This window comes from Suricata suricatta, chromosome 6, assembly GCF_006229205.1.
Source record: "Suricata suricatta isolate VVHF042 chromosome 6, meerkat_22Aug2017_6uvM2_HiC, whole genome shotgun sequence".
NCBI lineage: Eukaryota > Metazoa > Chordata > Mammalia > Carnivora > Herpestidae > Suricata > Suricata suricatta.
The window spans coordinates 10,092,742-10,113,423 of record NC_043705.1 but is presented as its reverse complement, the minus strand read 5'-3'; positions in this window follow the sequence as shown (position 1 = coordinate 10,113,423).

Below are 20,682 nucleotides of genomic sequence, written 5' to 3'. Positions count from 1 at the left end.
CCACACCCCAAGACCTCTCCTGTGGTTGGGAGCCAGGGTCCTGGGCACGGGGTGTGGGCAGGCTCCAGGGGGCCTCAGGGGGCCTCGACCAAATTCCTGCTCTCACGTGTGGTCACCAGGTGACTGTAACAACAATAAAAAATAACATAAGTATACACGGTTCTGGGCCTCTGAGGTGCTGACGGCCCTTCTCAGCTGGGCCCCTAGCGTCAGAGGCAGATGAGCTAAGTGCTAACGTTAGGGGGGTTGCTCAGCACTGGGACCCCTGTCTCCCAAGGCCCCCATCCCCACTCATTCACTATGCGCTCTCTGTTCTTTCTGGCTTGGAAATCATAGCTCCAGCCATTCGTCCCTCCCCATGCCTCTGACAGCCAGAGTCCCAAACTGGCGGCCAAGGACCTGGATCCTACCCGCAGGATGGCTCTGTGTTGTGCTGGCTCCGGGCCGGGACTCCACCCGTCTGGGGCCCCACTTCCGCCTCCTTCACAGGCTTGTCGGCAGGGGACTCACCATCCTTTACTCTGCTGACGGTACAGCATCTGTCCTTCTCAGTCTTTCCCAGCAGTGTGCACCTGGTTTCCTGCCTGTTGGAAACACTGAGCTCCTTAAAAACATGGGCTTCGGGGATTTGTACCCAGGGCGTTCTCAAGGGGCATTCCGACAGGACCATGGAGAAGGTGGGGTGGGTGGGGAGAGAGGAAAACAGTGGTGGTGAAGGCCCAGTTGATTCATTTTCATAACGTCCTCCAAGACATGCAAAAGAGGTTCATGTCACCCAGTCCACAGGTAGGACCCTGGGGCCCACAGGCTGTGACGAAATCAACCACAGATTATTTATAGCAGGGCCTGGATCAGAGCCTAGATGCTCAACCCACAGCCTTTCTTTTAAGTGGTCTTGTCTTCCTATAACTGATCTAGATATTTCCCAAGAAGCAAAAATTATATACATATATGTATTTCTTCTATCTGGATAAAAGGGGAAAATGAAGACACCAATTAAAACTCCCCTTTCTGGGAACCCTCTTGCACTGTTGGTAGGAATGAAAAACAGTCTGGAGGTTCCTCAAAAAATTAACAATATTACTCCCCTATGACCCAGCAATAGCACTACCAGGAATTCATCCAAAGGATCAGGAGTGCTGAGTCATAGGAGCACATGTACCCCAATGTTCATAGCAGTACTTTCAACAAAAGCCAAATTATAGAAAGAGCCCAAATGTCGATCAACCAATGAATAGATAAAGAAGATGTGGGGTGTGTGTGTGTGTGTGTGTACACACACACACACACACACACACACACACACACACACACTGGAATACTACTTGGCAATGAAAAAGAATGATATCATGCCATTTGCAGCAATGCAGATGGAACTGGAGGGTATTTTGCTAAGTGAAATAAGTCAGACAGATACACTTTTTCACTCATATATGAAATGTGAGAAAACTTAACAGAAGACCATGGGAGAAGAGAAAGGGAAAAAAATAGTTACAGAGAGAGAGAGAGAGAAATCATAAGAGTCTCTTAAATACAAACTGGGGTCAGGGAATGTGGGTGATGGGCACTGAGGAGGGCACCTGTTGGGATGAGCACTGGGTGTTGTATGTAAGTGATGAATCATGGGAGTCTATTTCCGCAGCCCAGAGCACAGTGTGTATACGCTGTACGTTAGCTAACTTGACAATAAATTATATTTAAAAATAATAAAATGAATAATAAATAAGTAAAAAAATAAAATAAAACTCCCCTTTCTGTAGAGAGCCCAGAAATAAACCTATGCTTATATGTTCAATTAACCTACGACAAAGGAAGTGAGAATATACAAAGTGGAAAAGATACTCTCTTCAAAAAACGGTGTTGGGAAGGGGCGCCTGGGTGGCCCAGCACTTAGGCTTTCAGCTTCGGCTCAGGTCGTGCTCTCATGGTTCATGAGTTCGAGCCCTGCATCGGGCTCTCTGCTGTCAGCACAGAGCCTGCTTCGGATCTTCTGTCCTCCTCCTCTCTCTCTGTTCTCCCCCACTCATGCTCTCTCTCTCAAAAATAAATATATTTTATAAAAGATAAAAATAAAATGGTGTTGAGAAAGCTGGACAGCGACATTCACATGAATGAAACTGGACCACTTTCTTACACCACACACAAAAATAAACTCAAAATGGTTAAAGACCTAAATGTGAGACCTGAAGCCATAAAAATACTAAAAGAAATAATAGGCAGTAATCTCTCTCTCTTTTTGTTTATTTATTTTTGAGAGGGAGAGCACAATTGCCAGAGAGGCAGAGAGGGTGGACAGAGGATCTGAAGCAGGCTCCACGCCATCAGCAGTGAGAACAATGCAGGGCTGAACTCTTGAACCATGAGATCATACTCTGAGCTGAAGTCAGACGCTGAACTGACTGACCCACTCAGGCGCCCCTCTCTCTTTTTTTATTTGAATATTGTTGACACACAATGTTACAGTAGTTTCAGGGGTGCACCCAAGTGACCTGACAGGTTTGTGTATTATACTATGTTCACCGCTAGTGTAGCTGCCCTGTTACATTGCCGTTACGATACCATTAACTGTATTCCTACTCTGCTTCTTATGCCCATGACTTACTCATCTTATAACTGGGAGCCTGTATCTCCCCTTCGCCTATTTTGCCCAATCCCTCCCTGCCTCCCCCCTCCCGCTCCCCTCTGGGAGTTCCCCTCTGTGTTTATAGGGATGATTCTGCTTTTTGTTTGTTTGTTCATTTTTTAAAGATTCCATTTATGAGTAGAATCATACAATATTTGTCTTTCTCTGCCTGACTTTGCATAATGACCTCTATTCTATCCAAGGTAGCAATCTCTGGGACATCAGCCTTAGCAACACTTTCCTAGACGTGCCTCCTCTCACCAAGGGAAACCTAAGCAAAAACAAACTATGGGGACCACACCAAAATAAAAAGCTTTCGCACAGCGAAGGAGGTGATCGACAAAAAAATGGCAGTGGAAGAAGGCATTTGCAGACGTTATAGCTGATGAAAGATTATTGTCCAAAATATACAAAGAACTTCTACAAATCAACACACACACAAACAATCTGATTAAAAAAGTGGACAGAGGACCTGAACAGATATGTTCCCGAAGAAGACAGACAGGGGCCAACAGACACATGAAAAGATGCTCAATGTCACTCATCATCAGGAAATGTGAATCAAACCCATGATGTAATATCATTATATTATGCCTGTCAGAATGGCTAGTATCAAAAAGACAAGAAACTACAGGTATCGGGGAGGATGTGGAGAAAGGGGAGCCCTCTTGCCCTGCTGGTGAGACTGTAAACTGGGGCAGCCACTGTGGAAACCAGTGGGGAGGTTCCTCAAAAAATTAAAACTAGAACTACCATGTAACCCAGTAATTCCACTACCGGGAACTTACCCAAAGAAAACAAACAACACTAATTCGGAAAGATAGATGCACCCCTAGGTTTACTGCAGCATTATTTACAATAGCCAAGATCTGGAAACAGCCCAAGTGTCCACAATAGATGAATGGCTAAAGAAGACGTGGTAGACATCACAACGGACTATTATGCAGCCATTAAAAAGGCGACAACATGGAGGGAGCTAGAGGCTATCATGTTAAGCGAAAGAAGTCAGAGAAAGACAGATACCATATGATTTCACTAACATGTGGACTCTAAGAATGGAAATGAACAGCAAACAAAAGCAGAAAGAGACCCATAAATACAGAGGACAAAGGGATGGTTGCCAGAGGACTGATGGGTAGGGAGACGGGCAAAAGGGGTGAAGGGGCAGGGAGGTGCGGGCTTCCGGGAGTGGAAGGAGTAAGTCACGGGACTAAAAGGCACAGCACAGGGAAGAGTCAGTGGTATTGTAATAACGCTGAATGGGGACAGACGGTGGCTACACTTGTAGTAAACACAGCGTCACGTACGGACTGGTCCAATCGCCATGCCGTACACTTGAAACTAATGTAACATCATGTGTCAACTATACTTCAATTAAAAAAACAACTTTTTCTGTCACTCGCGGTGGAAGCAAACGAGTGGCCAAGTTGAGACTGGCCAAGGTGACCCACTCTGCTCAGCAGACCCCCACTTTCTTGGCATGCTTCTACCGCACACCTGAAGGCACACTCCAGAGGTTCCCGTGTGCCTCGCTCAGTCCCCAAGCACTTACCCAGTGCCCCTGGGTACTTAGAGTGAGCTAAGCTCACGGCTCAAAATTCCTAACCAAACAAAGCCGACTTGGAGACGGTCTTCACTGTGGAATGCGAGCCTACTGCTTGGCCGAGAAAATCTGCTATTTTCTACCCTATTTTCACTGTTCTAGGAAAATTGTAAGACTGACAGAGTTACTCTCACACATGTCCTGGCCCCCTCGTGAGTGGAGGTGGTGCAGGACAACAAACGATGACCACCAGAGCTTCGTGCCAGCTCCTCCGGGCTTGTGGGCGGGGCTTGTTGAAATGCTGTCTAGTAAAAGGAAGGCGTGTGTAGTTCCCTGAACTGAGTCCGTACCATAGCAAGAGGAGGGGGAGATCAGGGAGCACAGGGTCCATGTTAGGAGCGAGGGGGGGTTGTTTAGCTTCCCCCAGAGTGGGCCAGAGCAGCACACACTCGGTTGGGAAAACTCGGTGCTCCTGGGGTGGCTTAAGGTCTCCAACATCACCGTGATGGAGGAATAAGGCCGTCGGTGCCAAGATCTCCCTCCTGGAAGCCAGGCCTCATTCCAGGCGAGGCCACGCTCGCAGAGAGCTGGCACCGGAATATCTACTCATTCGTAGAGTGGCATAGTTTGGTGCCACAGGGCCGGGTCAAGCCAGGGCATGGCGGGATGACGACCTGGGGATTCACCTGAACGCCAAAGGGTACGGCCCCGGGTTCCACAAAATCCCCGTCACTGAAAGCACCTCCGGGGGCTTCTCAATCCCCTTAAGCAATCACTCCAAAGGGTACGGCCCCGGGTTCCACAAAATCCCCGTCACTGAAAGCACCTCCGGGGGCTTCTCAATCCCCTTAAGCAATCACTCTAGCCCTGCCCAGTCCCGGGGGCTCCTTACTCTTCATCTTATCTACATTTGGGGTAACACATCTCTCTTACTGGCCCCTCTGGAGGTAACAGAATGCCCCCAGGGACTTGATGAATTCCTGGCGATGGCCCCAGGATCAAGGATTTGGATTCTGCTCAAATGCATGTTATCTCCAGGACCCTCCATCATGGCTGGCTGGCCGGAGGCAAGTTTGCTGAATTTAATTATCTGAATAAAGACTCTGTTAACAGGCTTCAAAATTCAGGACATCTAAGAAGTGCCTATCGAAAGGTCTGACCCCCTCTTGCCCACCATCACCCCAAAGTAACTGTTTTATTAGTTCCTCAAGTACAGGAGAAAATTATACACTCCATTTTGCATGTTGCTGGCAATCACTGTCCACCAGTCCACTTGAACTTCCTCACTCACTTCTGCGGCCACCGGCTTCCATCCGAGGTCGTTTACTGGTCCTTATGAATGGTTCCTCAGATCGGGTTCAATCTTCGCTACTACAAAACAGCCTGCAAGGGGAAATCCTGCACCCACACACCTGGGAATATATAAGAAGGCAAACTTCCAGGAGCGAGAGAGCCAGATCCAGGAATCAGTGCGTTCGTAATTTTTGAGGGATGCAACTCCACCGTCTTCCACACAGCTGGCCAGTTTGCTCCCCGCAATCACTGGCGGAGGGTGCCTGCTTGGCAGGGGAAATGTCAGAGGATGGATGGTCCCGTGGGTCGGGGGGCCCTGCAGACACCACGTGAGAGAGAGGCGGAAGGCGGCAGATGGTTCTGTGCTGTCCGGAACAGTATCCAGAAGAACACTGGAATGAGTCTCAGAGATGCCGAATCTACTTGAGTCACTCTGGGTTTGAGAAGCACTCTAGGGCATGATCGCCCACTGGGAGACCTTTCCAGAACAGAAACTGAACAAAGACCATAGACTCTTGGATAAAAGAACTCAAAAATGATTTGATCCCCGCCTCCCCCCAAGACCAGTTTTTGAGGTTATGAGACTTTCCGTGTCTGTGGCTCAAACCCTGGTGAACGGCGGGAGGGCAGTGGGGCCACAGTGTGGTGGTGCGCACCTGGCGATCAGGACTCGCGGGTTCTAATCCCACCCCTGCCCTGCTGAGTCCCCTGCCTTTCTGTGACTTAGCCAGCTCCCTGAGCTTCGGGTCCCTCGCCTGAGCAAGGCTTCCCTGCTCCTCATCTAGAGAATCAGATAAGGTGGACACAAGCCTGTGCACAAACTGGAAAGTGCTCTTCAAATGCCAGAGTTATTGCTACAGCAGGGCAACGTCCAATCAGCATGCCGAGAACTCTGCACGGGGCCAGGCAAAGGCATGAGAAACCCAGTCACACAGGTCCCTCGGCGGTCACCTGGGTCCTGGAGATACACGGGCCGCCCTGTTGCACACGCTGCAGACAAGGGCTCCGATCCTAACCTCCCTGACTCCCTCCCTAACATGCAGCCTCTGACAAGTTTATCACCGTCAAGAGAAGGACATTCGGCTTCTCCGGGGTCAGAGGCCGACTCGTGTCCCTCTCCGCTGCAAGAAGCACAGAGACCAAACCCAGCCCCCTCCACCAAAGGAACAGCCGACAGCTCTGAGCACAGAGTCCTTCCGGATCTGATCGCGGTGGGGGAAAAAATCTATCTATGAATATTCATTCGCTACTCATTTAGGAGCGTTCTGTGTGAAGCCCCTTTGAAAGCTGCTGGGAATTGGCATAAAAGGGTTTGATTAATTCCTGAGTCAGCTGGCGCCTACCCCAGAGCGCACGCAACGGTTGTCATAGCGAGCTGGTTTCCTGAAGAAAAAGTCTCTGCAGATGTGTGGGCTCTGCGCCGCCGCAGCCTCCCACTCTCCCGCAAGAATATAACAGACTGGCCGGGCCCTCAGCGCGAAGCCCCAGGACCAAACACCGAATGCAGCTTCAGCTCCCAGACGGAACATTCCAGGCCCACACCTTCTGAGATGGCACGTCCGAGCGGGGAGGCTCCCTCTCCTCTCTGCACCTTGTCACCTTGCCATGTTCCTTGCAGTGATGGCCTGCTTTTAGAAAGGCATTTCTTGCGGCACCTGGGTGGTGCAATCAGCCACCCTGAGCTTCAGCTCAGGTCATGATCTCACAGTTCGTGGGTTCGAGCCCCGCGTCAGGCTCTGTGCTGACAGCGCTGAGCCTGCTTCAGATCCTCTGTTCCTCTCTCTACCCTGGCTTATTCTCTCCGCCTTTTCCCACCCCGCCTTGCCATCAAATAAACATTTAAAAAAAGAAACGCATTTCTATTTTTTTTAAAAAAACTTGACTATTTTGTTATTTTTTTATAAAGCTTATTTATTTGAGAGAGAGTGAGCAGCGGAAGGGCAGAGAGAGGGAGAGAGACTCCCAAGCAGACTCTGCACTGTCAGCACAGAGCCTAACATGGAGCTTGAACTCATGAACCATGAGATCATGACCTGAGCCGAAATCAAGAGTCGGATGCTTAACCGACTGAGCGGCCCAGTGCCTCTAGAAATGCATTTCATTCTTATTTAACTTTCTTTTACATGTTCTTCCCTTGCTTATTCATTTCCATGCTAATTTTCATTCAAGAAACACGCATCGAGCATATAATAGGTACTTGGACAAAGGGCTGGAAATCCAGCAACGATGGAGAATACAATAGTAATAATACTACGATGACAGGCACTGACTACTGTACAGGAGTTGAACAACTACGTTGTACACGTGAAACTAATACAGCACTGTGGGCCAGCTATACCTCAATAATAAGGAAAGAAAAAATAATAATACAGATATACCTCATGTTATTGCTCTTTGCAGATAGCATGTTTGGGGTTTTTTTCCTAATGTTTGTTTATTTCTGATAGACAACACGAGTAGGGGAGGTGCAGTTGGAGAGATGGACAGAGGGTCTGAAGCAGGCTCTGTGCTGAGAGCAGAGAGCCGGATGTGGGGCTCAAACTCATAAACTGATACTGATATAAAAAAAAAACCTGATACTGATGTTAAAAAAAAACATGCTATCTGCATGCTTTTTTTACAAACTGAAGTTCGCTGGCAATCCTGAGTCAAGGGAGTCTACCAACACCATTTTGCCAATGGCGTTTGTATGCTTTGTGTCTTTGTGTCATATTTTGGTCATTCTTGCAGCATTTTGAACTTTTTAATAATAATAATTATAATAATTATTATTGTAATGTTTATTTATTTTTGAGACAGAGAGAGAGAGAGAGAGAGAGAGAGAGAGAAAGCACTAATGGGGGAGGGGCAGAGAAAGAGGGAGACACAATCTGAAGCAGGCTCCAGGCTCTGAACCGTCAGCACAGAGCTCAATGCAGGGCTTGAACCCACACACATGAGATCATGGCCTGAGCCAAAGTTAGACACTTAACCAACTGAGCCACCCAGGCGCCCCAAACTATTTCATTATTATTATATTTGTGACCGTCATCTGTGATCAGTGAGTATGGTTTGCCAAAAGCTCAGATGACAGCGTTTTTTAGCAATAAATTTTCTTTTTAGTGAAGGCACCTACCTCAGGGTTTCCTTAGACATAATGCATCCCTCACTTAATAGACTACAGTACAGTATAAACATAACATTTATATGAACCAGGAAATGAAAAAAATTCATTTTTGACTCTCTTTATTGAGATACATGCTATACTCCGGGGTCTGGAACCCACCTGCCGTGTCCCCAAGGCACGCCTATAATGATGCTGACGGTGTAGGAACACAGCACTAAAATAATAACAGTGTTGACGGAGGACTTTCCTCCAGCTTCCGTGTGTTCTTCAGTCATTTAATTACCCCAACAGTCCTTGGAAGGAAGGTATAATTTTTATCTTCAATTTAGTGATGAGGCTCAGAGAGGCTAATTAATTTGTTTGCGGCTACACAGCTAGTATATGATGAAGTAGTCAATAAATCTTCAAAAAGCTCCTGGGTTTGTGAAAAGAGAAGCCTCTTTTAAAATCTATTTTTCTGATAAGAGACTCTTAAATACTGAGAACAAACTGAGGGTTGAAGGGGGAGGGGGAGACGGGAAAACGGGTGATGGTCATGGAGGAGGGCACTTGTTGGGATGAGCACTGGGTGTCAGAGGGACACCAACTTGACAACACACTATAATTTAAAAAACAAAATAAAATCTATTTTTCTGGACTGCCTGGGTGGCTCAGTCAGTTAAACAACAGACTCTTGATTTTGGCTCAGGTCACGATCTCACGGACCATGAGTTCAAGCCCTGCGTTGGGCTCTGCACTCTCTCTCCTTCTCTCTCTGTCCCTCCCTCCTTCTCTCTCTCTGAAAATAAATACATAAATATTCTTTAGGAATCTGTTTTTCTGAGAGGTTCTGGGCCATGCGTGTGAACTGTGGTTTGCGGCAGCGCCACACGGGTTGCCTGGGGGACCTCTGGGTTCCTGCCAGAGACGGAAACTACAACCAGAAAACGAGGGAGCAGGGAGGCCCACCCAAATCATACAGGCTGTCAGAGGTCCAGCAGAGGGCCACAGACCCCGACAACCTGCTATCCAGATACGTCATTATCTGCTTCCCGTATTCATGGTTTCAGAACATTCATGTTTATAGTGCACGGCAAACCCTCCAAAAAAGGGGGGTGGGCTGGGGTTACGCTTACGTAGCAGACACTGGTAAGACCTAAACGATGACCGTTTACCTGGCTGCCCCTTTCTAACAGGAAGACACCCCAGGTTTTGTCCACTCTCCCCGAAGGATTCCATGCACTTCAGGGATTGGTTAAAGGCTCTGGGGATTGGTTTAGGACGGACAAATGAACCAATGCTGGCAACGAGACACAGAGGAAGGCTTCCAGAAGGCTTCTGGAAATGTTTTCTTCAGCCCTTAAAATGATGAGAGAGAGAGAGAGAGAGAGAGAGAGAGAGAGAGAGAGAGAGAGAGAGAGAGAGGGAGAACTTTTGTTTCTGCCTCTGCACATCACTGACTATGCAAAGGCTGGAGCTGAGGCAGCCATCTTGGCACCATGGGAGCCAGACAAACCGATATGCTGTAGGTGGAAAGAACCCTGGTCTTTGCCGATTGTTGAGTAGCTCAATTAACCCATCCTGCCTAGGTCTTTCTGCCAGATTTCATATCAAATGAGCTCGTAAGTCCCCTTATTGTTCAGGCTTTGGTGCATTTTGCCACGAGTATTCGGACATGAAATGCCACTATGCTCGGTGCTGGTGACGTTCCCCAGATATGGAGGGAAGGGTGACGAGTAGACCCTGCTACCAGGCAGCTGTCCACCGTCCGCCCACGGTCTCCCCTCTCCTCGGCTCTCCCTGCTGACCCCCTTTCTCTGGTTTCCGGTCCAGCCCTCAAACCCTGAGCACAAGAGCAGACATCTGATCACCGGAGCCTGACGCCTCTCCAGTGTCAAACTCCAGCGGGTTTCCTCAAAGCTTCAGACGACCTGTCCCTTGCCCTTGGGGTCAGTCAGTGGACACAGAGGTGAGGTGGCGCTGGTGTCCACGCTGAGAAAACTGTGCGAACTTGAACCCAGGGCTGAGTGGGAGAAAGTTCAACAGTGAGGAACTCTTGAGGAAAAGGAAATCAGAGGCCGTCCGTGTCTGTGCCAATGAACTCTGCTTGCAGAAAGCAGGGACTGCGGAGGAAGGGATGTGAAGAGGGAGGACACGCACAATTAGAAAGTTCACCTGTTTTGTAAAGGACACTATTTCCTGGGCCACATGAGGAGCAGGGTGCTAAGCAACTTGGAGAGGAGGTCTCCCTTCCTCCTTACACAATCTTGTGATGTCGGGATTTCACTCTGTCTACCTCGTAGAGGAAAGTCGAGGAGAGTATGTAAGCCTCCCAACGCTGGGCTGCCGGTAAGCGGCAGCGCAGGATTCGATCCAACTTCAGCTGCCCCACGCCCCACAAACTACCACAACGGACAGCTCATTCCTTCCGTTGTTCACTTACTGTTTGGGTTGTTTTTTTCTTAATTTTAGAGAGAGCGAGAAAGAGCAAGTGAGCTAGCAGGGGAGAGGAGCAGAGGGAGAGAGAAGGAGAGAGAGAATCTGAAGCAGGCTCCTCGCTATCAGCACAGAGCCTGATGGTGGGGCCTGAACCCACGACCCTGAGACGAAACCAAGAGTCGGAAGCTCAACTGACTGAGCCACCCCGGCGCCCCTTCATTTACTGTTTCAGAAAGAATTTACTGAGCCCCAACACTGAGCCGGCCAGGACTTGTGTTACTGAGCCGGCCAGGACGTGGCATTAAACACTGAAGGTGTAAGAGACAAGTAAGACAGAGTCTCTGTCCTTACGGAGCTAACGGGCCAGCAGTGACGCGGCTCTGTCAACATCTCCATCTGTGCCACAGAAAGACCCCCAGGCATCATGGAGCACAAAAGGGGCAGAGATGCCACAGAAGGAGTCCTGGAGGAGATGAGATGACCGACCTTTGTGTTTTTCTTTTAAATCATTCAACCAATATTCTCAAAATACAGATCAAAACCACAACGAGATTCCACCTCACACCATCAGAATGGCTAACATTAACAACTCAGGCAATAACAGGTGTTGGAGAGGATGCGGAGACAGGGGAGCCCTTTGGCACTGCTGCTGGGAATGCAGACTGGTGCAGCCTCTCTGGAAGACAGGGTGGAGGTTCCTCAAAAAATTAGAAATACTACCCTATGGCCCTGCAATTGCACTACTAGGAATTTATCCAAAGGATACAAACATGCTGACTTGAAGGGGGACACGCACCCCAATGTTTACAGCAGCGCTATCGACAATTGCCAAAAGAGCCCAGATGTCCATGGACTGACGGACAGATAAAGAAGATGCGGTGTCTACACACAAGGCAATACTATTTGGCTGCGAGAAAGAATGAAGTGCTGCCGTTTGCAAGAGCATGGGTGGAGCTCCCCTCAGTTTTAAACAATAGTTAAGGGTAGCTAAGGGAGGGGGAGCCGTGTTGCAGAGGGGACAGGACAGCGAAGGTGTGTCTCTGCCGGCCCCTCTCTCTCTCCATGAGTCTCAGGTCCCGTCCCTGTGATTGCTCCAGCACAGTACTCCAACTTCTTCCTTGGAGTCTGGCTTTCCCCAGAGCTAGTGCCCTGAGCAAGGGTTTTGGAAGATAGTTCCAAACTGCTTCACGTTTGCCATAGTCTCTCGGTGAAAGGGATCACAGAGCCTGTCCAGATTCAACAGTCTCACTGGGAAAAGTATCAAAGAAACTGCAGCCATCATTAATCGACCTCAATGGCTGCAGGAATTAAAGGTGTTAATCCAGATGAAATGCTTAGAGCACTCCCAGCACGAAGCAAGCACTAGGCCCACGTATGCTGTGGTTGCTACCACTTTACCACCAGTGGTACGTTCACAATTCTTGCTGGCAAGTCCAGGGAAGCGGGACCTTTCACCCTTGACTGCCTACCTCCTCCACGACCTTTCCAGATAAAGGGGTGGCTCCCGTTGCAAAGAGGAAGGCGAACCCTTACCTGGCACCTCAACCTGGCACAAGGACTCCGGCCAAGACCAGCCCGCAGCCTGACGGGGCTGGAGAAGGAGACTTCCATGTAAGGGAGACCGCTGGGCCCTTCCTCGTCTGGCACCTGCATCCAGCACCAGCGGGTCCACGCACCTGCAGCCCTGACTCGCCAGGCAGAGGCTTGTGTGGAGCATGTCTGGCTGTTGATAGCTGCCTTTGCAGAACACTCTGCTTATGGTTTCCAGGTAAAGCCTGAAAGGAAGACAGATTGGGGCACCTGGCGGCTCAGTTGGTTGGGTGTCCAGCTTCCAATCAGGACATGATCTCACAGTTCCTGAGTTCAAGCCCCGCATCGGGCTCTGTGCTCAGTGCAGAGACCGCTTCAGATTCCCTTCCCTCTCTCTCTCTCTGCCCCTTCCTCCCTCCTTCTCTTTCTCTCTCTCTCTCTCTCTCTCTCTCTGTCTCTCTCTCTCTCTCTCTCTGTGTCTCAGAGTCAAACAGTTGGGGAACCCAGAGAACTCAGTCAGTTAAGCGTCCAAGCTGGGCTCAGGTGAGGATCTCATAGCTCGTGGGTTTGAGCCCTGTGTTGGGCTCTGTGCTGACAGCTCGGAGCCTGGAGCCTGCTTCGGATTCTGTGTTTCTCTCTCTCTCTCTCTCTCTCTCTCTCTCTGTCTCAAAAATGAATGAACATTAAAAAAATTTTTTTATCTGAAAATACAGTTTTATTTTATTTTTTTATAATAGTTTATTGTCAAATTGGTTTCCATATAACACCCAGTGCTTCTCCCCACAAGTGCCCTCCTTCATGACCATCACCCCCCTTTCCTCCCCCTCCCCCTTCAGTCCATGAGGAGACTACTGAATACTGAAAACGAACCAAAAAAATTTTTTAATAAAAATAAATGGTTTTAAAACAAAGAGGAAGATTGTGTTTTCCAGCCAGGTCTGTCGCCCTCTATGGTAAACACTGCCTATCCCTTTCTCCCCTCCCATCAAGTATGGAGAGTCAAGCGTGCCTGCATTTACTCATCCACACACTGAACAAACACTTACTAAGCACCTACAGTGTATCAGACACAGAGCTGATTCCTGGAGCATGCACTGAACAAGACAGACCAATCCTTGCCGATAATAAAGCTAATACCTCAACAGAGGGAGCCAGATAAGAAACAAGTATGGACGGAGGTAAACAAGTGACATCTGGGCTGTGATCACTGCTCTAAATGAAAGCAGGTAACCTGATACAGGAAACTAACTAGAGAGGCCCACCTACGCAGGCAGTTTGGGAAGGATTCTTTAAGGAGCTGATACTTGAGTTGGACCTAAGAAATGAGAGTATGCTAGACTCTTAAAAACCTCGGGAAGGGGCGCCTGGGTGACCCAGCTGGTTAGGAGGCTGACTTTGGGTTTCGGCTCAGGTCATGATCTCACAGTCATGAGTTCAAACCCACATTGGGCCGTGTGCTCGCAGCACGGAGCCTGCTTCGAATCCTCTGCTCTCTCTCTCTCTCTCTCAAAAATAAATAAACATTAAAAAATTTTTGTTAGCCTTGGGAAGAGAATTCTAAGCAACATGGACATGAAGGCAAAGACACTGAGATGAGAAAGGGTTTAATGTGTCTCCAGCCCAGGGCTGAGGGTGGAGAGGAGAAAGGTTGGGATAAGCCTCACGTCGAGGCAGGAGTCAGGTCCTGCAGGACGAGCGAGCCCGGAAGCCAACATCACCAGGGAATGTGCTGGCTCAGCTGAAAGGGTGAGGAATGGCAGGGGACTGACTGGGCTCAGCAGAGTCACCAGGACCACCCACCTGCCGTTATAAGTTAGATGGCTTCCTACGGGCCCAGGTGTCCACCGTCTTTGCAGCCAGCACTCCCCCGCGTTCTGGCAAAAGACCTGGGCTTCGTTCAGTCTTACTGGATCAACTCAGGAGATAGACTTGTCTCTGAGCCAATCATTGTGACATAGGGAAACAATATGCTGATTGTCGTGCTGGGGTTAGATGCTGACCCCCCTCACACGGGGCGGAGTGCAGCCAGCTGGCCAAGAACCACTCACAGTAAGAATCAGGGAGAGAATTCCTCAAAGGGAAGTGGAGAAGCAGTGACCAGAAGAAGGGGCATGGATAGTGAACAGGCACAGGGTGGTGGTGGAGGGGCGGGGGAAGCATCCACAAAGCAGGACCAGTGTAGACCATGGTAAGGAGTTGGGATTCTACGCAAAGTGCACCAGGAAGCCATGAAAGGGTTTTAAGCAAGGGGTGGGAGGCATCTGCTAGCATGTGATAACATTTCAAAAAGGTTACTCGACCACTGGGTAGAGACGGAGTCTCAAGAATCTAAGCTTGGAAGCAGTGAGATCAGGGGACTATTACAGAAAGACAGGCTGAAGAGGCAGGTGCCTTGAACGTGGGCCCACGGGGGACGCCACTAAGTCAGAGAAACGTGAGCAGAGCTGAGACACTCTTGTGGGGCCAGCCGATGTCTATAATCGATGGAGTAGAGTCAGGGGAGCACGTGAAAGAAGTCAAGCATGAGTCCCACGGTTTCAGCTTGGTCACCTGGGTGAATCATGATGCCATCTGCCAAGAGGGGAAAGACATGAGATGTGGGAGGCCAGGACAAGTCAGGAAAGCAAAAGCTGAGAGTTCCATTGTGGGTGTGTTCCGGGAGAAATTCCAGTGGGATTATCAAGGGAAGACGTTGGAGGAGCGGGTCTGGAATACAGAAGAAAGGTCTGTGCTTGAGTTACATAAATCCAGGAATCGTCAGCACACAGGCAGTATTTTAATGTGCAGGACTAAATGAGATCACTTGGGAGCACATACAGTTAACCTTAAACTACATGGGTTCGAGCTGCAAGTCGCTTCTTGGTGGATTTTGGGGGTGGGAAGTAAATACAGCACAGTACTGTGAATGCATTTTTTCTTCCTTATGATTTTCTTTAAAGTATTTTAATGTTTTATCTATTTTTGAGAGAGAGAGAGAGAGTCAGAGCATGAGTAGGGTAGGGGCAAAGGCTGCTGGAATCACAGAGCCTGATGCCAGACTTGAACTCATGAACTGTGAGATCATGATCTGGGCCAAAGTCAGGAACTTAACCGACTGAACCACCCAGGCATCCCGCCTTACGATTTTCTTTACATTTTCTTCTCTCTAGCTTCCTTCACTGTGTGAACACAGTCGGAATACACAGGGCATACAGAATATGTGTTCACTGACTGCTTACGTTATTAGCAGGGCTTTGGTTAGCAGCAGGCTATTACTGGTTAAGTTGTGGTTAAGTTATACATGAATTTTCAACTGCATGGTGAGGGGGCGCTTGGTGCCCCTAATCCGACATTGTTCAAGGGCCAACTGTAGACAGAGAAAAGGGGGAAGCTTTCATACTAATTTCCCAACAAAATTTCCACTCTGCTCAAACTGGTTTACTTAGGACCTAGGCAAACACAGGCTCTCCCGCCCCTGGAAATGTGTGTGCGTGCACGTGTGCACGTATGCACGCATGTGACCACTCCCTCTATCCGCAGTGCTTCTGCTCACTCCTCTGTGTCTCTGAAGACGTGTTCTTTAAACCTCAGCTTCAACATACCCTCCCCAGGAACATCTGCCTTATTAGGTCCATTGCAAATGTCCGCCCCTCTGCATGCTAAGACTTTCGTGGTCTGTTTACCACACATTCGGCATTTACCAAACATTGTCTTATGTTCTGGGCGTATTACATTTCCCCTAAAGAGACTATAAGCCCTTAGAAGGCAGCCTTCAAGCCTCTGGACTCCCAACACCAGGCAAGTTGCCCAAAAAAAGAGTTAACCCAAAGATCTGCCAATGAAGCCAACATCCGCTCATACTTTCTTCTGGTGTTTTCGTTCCAGTGGCTGGGAATTCATGTCAGACTCCTACGCGTGGGGAGACGGCTCAGCAAGGGTGTCCCGAGCGACCCCCTGAGAACGAGGGAGGTAGCAATTGTTCAATGCTTTAAAATACTTACGGCAAACAAATCCTTGTGGCAAATAAAGAGACGATGACTCAATCCATATTGAAAAGAACCAGATGAGAGAAGTCCCCCACAGAGGAAAACCAAAGAATTAAAATGAAAGCCGGCAAACCACTTCAACTATTTCTGCATCTGCCCCTGAGGAATATTCCGCCCAAGTGGAACACATCTCAGTGTGTTTAACGCTCCCTCCTCCTTTCCCAGCCCGGGTTCCCTAACTCCCAGCTTAGCCTCATCCTAAAATGGTCGCAGGTGGTTGGCCTGGATTCCCAGGCTCCAGATGGTTCCGTCAGCACTGGAGGATCTGGAGGGCCTCACATTTTCACGCTTTTCTGGTTGCACCGCAGAGGACCTTCCCATCTGGTCTCCTCCTGAAACGACCCCTCAGTTTTCCACCTGTGCTTGACGCAGCCTGAATCCCAACACTGCACGGCTCTTCCGGGTACCCCCCCGCCTGGCCTCTCCTTGCTTTTCTGCCCACAGCAGGGCTCTCTAACGAGGCAAATCACCCATGAACCCCAAGTTCCTGTGAAAGCTGCAGCAAGCACACCCTCGAGTCTGTGAACTCCACTGGCTGTGGCAATATTGAAGAGACATCGAGCAGGTCTGAATCAGGTTTCCAAAGCTGACTTGCTGCTGACTGAGTCATATTTGCCTGTTTTCCGGAGGTCGTATTACCTTCCCGTCCTGACTCATGTTTCACTTCAAAACTAGTAGAACTGGAGTCTCCCAGGTGAATGTGACCCTTCCTGTTTGCCTCTGGGACTTGCAGCAGCAGCTGGTTCCTGGGGCTCAGCCTGGAGACACCATGCAGTGAACAAGGACACCCATCAGTGAACAGGATCCCTGAATCTACCGTCTAAAAACTGCTGCAAGGCGGGGGGGGGGGGGGGCGCCTGGGGGGCTCAGTCAGTTGAGCATCCGACTTTGGCTCAGGTCATGATCTCACAGTTCGTGGGTTTGAGCCCCGTGTCAGGCTCTGTACTGACAGCGCAGAGCCTGGAGCCTGCTTCCAATTCTGTGTCTCCTTCACTGTCTGCCTCTCCGCTGTTCATGCTCTGTCTCTCTCTCTTTCTCTCAAAAATAAAATAAAACATAAAAAAAAAAACCCTGCTGCATGGGGGCCCCTGGGTGGCTCAGTCCGGTTAGCAGTTACCTTTAGCTCATGCCATGATCTTGCAGCTCGTGAGTTCAAGCCCCATGTTGGGCTCTCTGCTGTCAGGACAGAGCCTGCTTCAGATCCTCAATCCCTCTGTCTCTGCCCCTCCCATTCTCTCCCTCTCTCTCTCAAAACTAAACTTAAAAAGAATTGACGGGGTGCCTGGGTGAGTGTCCAACTTTGGCTCAGGTTATGGTCTCACATTTGCAGGTGTGAGCCCCTGCATCAGGCTCTGTGCTGACAGCTCAGGCTCTGCAGCCTGCTTTGGATTCTGTGTCTCCCTCTCTCTCTGTCCCTCTCCTGCTCATGCTCTGTCTCTGTCTCTCAAAAAATAAAATAAAACGTTACCAAAAGTGTTTAAAAATTTTAAAAAATTGCTGCACAATCTGCTAGTCAGAAGGAACCTGTTTCCTTACGTGAAAAATTAGGCTTAAAAACACTTTGAACAACATGCATGGACCTCGAGGGTGTCATGCTAAGTGAAATAAGTCAGGCGGAGAAGGACAGAGACCATATGTTTGCACTCATAGGTCTAACAGGAGAAACCTAACAGGGGACCATGGGGAGGGGAAGGCGGGAAAAGAGTTAGGAGAGGGAGGGAGGCAAATCATGACTCTTGAATACTGAAAATGAACTGAGGACTGAAGGAGGAGAGGGAAGGGGAAGGGGTTGATGGTCATGGAGGAGGGCACTTGTGGGGAAGAGCACTGGGTGTTATATGGAAACCAACTTGGTAATAAACTATATGAAAAACAAACACTTGGAAGTACGGCCATGATGATTACATGACATCACATGAGATAAGGGCCTGGAATCAAATCTTGCATCAAAGTAGGGGCTCAGCAAACATGAAGTTGAACCATATGAAACTGCCATTTGCATGGGACCAAAAACTGGGCAAACAGTGACAATTTCATATGATTCAAGCGGCCATGAGCCTGTTAGTCAAGTGCTGGGGACATTAGTGCTCAACTGGCTAGTATGTTGGGTCCTAAGGAGGTGGGATTTCAGGGCTGGAACCCCAGAGATGACTTTGATTTTAATCATCAAAAACTCGGGCACCTGGGTGGCTCAGTCGGTTAAGTGTCTGATTTCGGCTCAGGTCATGATCTCGCGGTTCATGGGTTTGAGCCCCACGTTGGGCTCTGTGCTGACAGCTCAGGGCCTGGAGCCTGCTTCCGATTCTGTGTCTCCCTCTCTCTCTCGGTTTCTCCTCTGCTCACACTCTCTCTGTCTCTCTCCCTCAAAAATAAATAAACATTAAAAAGAAAAACATTTTAAATCATCAAAGATTCATTTAAATGGCCAATGACTTCTTCAAGTCCCCAAAGAATCAAGGAATGCCAGAACCCCGCTAGAGGTTTAAATGCTGGGAGATTTTCTGGACTCTGAGCTACTTCAGCAAAGCTCAATTAAAGAGCAAGGATAACAATGTGGTTAGGAGGTTAGATTCTGGGGAGAGATTCCTGAGCTCAAAGCCCAGCTCTGCTCTTCACTGGCTTTTTGACCAGAGTTAGGTTCTGAGTCGCAATGTTTTCTTCCAGGACATAGGATCTACTGGGTTGCTATGGCGACTAAGTAAGCTAATACATGTAAAGTTCTTAGAACACTGAAGTGTTAACTGTCATTAACTTGATGTATTTAAAATAGATGGTACGTAGGGGTGCCTGGGTGGCTCAGTCCCTTAAGTGTCTAACTTTGGCAGAGGTTATGATCTCATGATGTGTGAGTTCGAGACCCACATTGGGGTCTGTGCTGACAGCTCAGAGTCCCGGCCCACTTAAGATTCTGTGTCTCCCCCTCTGTCTCTGCTCCTCCTCCACTCATGCTCTGTGTCTCTCCCTCTCTCTCTCTCAAAAATAAATAAACATTTTTAAAAAATTTAAATAGGTGGTGTGCCCTGACAGGAGACCCAAGGTTGGAAATTAGATTCAAGCAATGGAATCAGCCTCCTCCCTCTTCTAGAGCCAGTCCAGGATAGCAGCTGAGACGCCCTGGGGAAGTGCAGGGATGGTGGGTGTCACCACCCAGGGGGGCTCCAGGAGGGCCCTCCCCTCCAGCGGCACTGCATCCGGTCCTACCAGGTGCTTCGAAAGAAGGGCGGAGAACTTTAGTCCCCCAGAGCAGAGGCGACTCACGTGCACCTTGCAGAGCCCGATGCAGGGGGAAGTGACGGGGATGAAGAGGGAGGGGGACAGAACCGCCGCACACCACGAAGATGCAGACACTGCTTGTTCTAGTGGGAAATGAAAGCATTAGCTGACTTCACTGTTTACTTAGAAACTCAGACAAAGACATCATAAGGAAAATGATAACGATGTCCTATAGGTTTTCCCATGACTATTTTCATATGTATTACCTGATGATATCCATCCAAAACAAAACAAAACAAAAATGAACAAGCCAAAACCCTATGAGTACTGTACACAAAGCTAGCACTGTATCTGGAGACGAGCTATTAGGGGGCCTGAGTGGCTCAGTCCGTTAAGCATCCTACTTTTGGCTTCAGCTCAGGTTGTGATTTCACGGTTCATGAGTTTGTGCCCCACATCAGGCTCCGTGCTGTCAACTTGGGATTCTCTCTCTCTCTCTCTCTCTCTCTCCTTCTCTCTTTCTCTCTCTGTCCCTCCCCTGCTCATGCTCTCCCTCTCTCTATCAAAATAAATGAACATTAAAAAAAATTTAAAGGGGTGCCTGGGTGGCTCAGTCAGTTGAGCGTCCGACTTCGGCTCAGATCATGATCTCATAGTTCGTGGGTTTGAGCCCCACATCGGGCTCTGTGCTGACAGCTCGGAGCCTGGGGCCTGCTTCAGATTCTGTGTCTCCCTCTCTCTCTCTGCCCCTCCCCTATTTGGGCTCTCTCTCTCTCTCTCAAAAATAAATAAAACATTTTAAAAAATAAAGTCACACATGCTTTTAGAATAGATTAACAGAAATGTTAATTCTAGGTCTGAGGATATGAAACATTTTTCAAAAATTTAAAGATGAGCAATTGAAGGATCTGGGAGCATCAATGACCTACCC